The sequence below is a fragment of the Paramormyrops kingsleyae genome, chromosome 13, assembly GCF_048594095.1.
Source record: "Paramormyrops kingsleyae isolate MSU_618 chromosome 13, PKINGS_0.4, whole genome shotgun sequence".
NCBI lineage: Eukaryota > Metazoa > Chordata > Actinopteri > Osteoglossiformes > Mormyridae > Paramormyrops > Paramormyrops kingsleyae.
The window spans coordinates 26,288,655-26,289,656 of record NC_132809.1 but is presented as its reverse complement, the minus strand read 5'-3'; positions in this window follow the sequence as shown (position 1 = coordinate 26,289,656).

Genomic DNA, 1,002 nt, shown 5'->3' with positions numbered 1-1,002 from the left:
TGGAATGTAGGAGTTTAATTCTTACAAACGTGACACAACGCTGGATGTCAGTCGATTGTTAAATGTAAGAATAGTTTGGGGCAAGATTAAATAAATTAAATTGCCAGTCTCGTCCGTGGTGGAACTAGCCAATGAATTTAGATTTCCTGTCTGACACATGGATGGTCACTGTCTGTTTGGGAATAATGTGGCCGTTTTTTTTGTTTGTCAGTCCAAAGATTGCAGGATTAATGTGCTTCTCCAGTGAGCGTCAGCTCAGGAGCCTGGCTTATCCCGTGGCCTGATACTCACATGTGTCTGTCCGTGAATGTGTGGTAGGAGCAGCCTGAATGAGACCCGCAGGGTGGCTTGGAGGCTGTGTGAGTGCAGCATTGCTCTCCCGGCTTTCTGGTCAGCCTCCAGTACCATTACTATCCGCTATTTCAAACACAAGCGTGTTTTTTTTCTTGGAAGGGGGCTATTTCATATGTTCTATAGAGCAGTATATAGCTGGAAAGGTGCCTTTTTTCAAGTCTAATGCCAAGACGGTCAGGATCAATAAAGACCCTTTGCAACCGAAAAGGCTTTTCAGGCCCATTCAGGTTGCATCACCACTCGCGGGAAACTAAAGGTAACTACAGAATAGGGTGAATGTTCCAGGGCTGAAGCAACCATGGATGAGATTCTGCTGAGATTCTGCTGTTCCACCGGTCATTCATTTCATCTCTCTTTTGTTTTATTTTATGTATTTATCACATTTGTGTGCTCTGGCCTCGGCGTCTCTTATTGTGATTGCCGGTGCTGTTGATCTCTTTATGCTCGCTCTAAGCCCCGAGCTGAAAGCAGCTTACAGAAAGGTCACCCTCAGCACAGGATGAGGGCTCACAAGCTGCCCTTGGCTTCCATCTCAGCTTGACGTGGAACCTGGAAGATCGATTCACTGAGGTTTCAGTCGTCGTAGTTGTTTTGTCTAACTGGTGTTCAGGAACCAAGTTACTTCTTCTGAACTCATTCTATACTGTC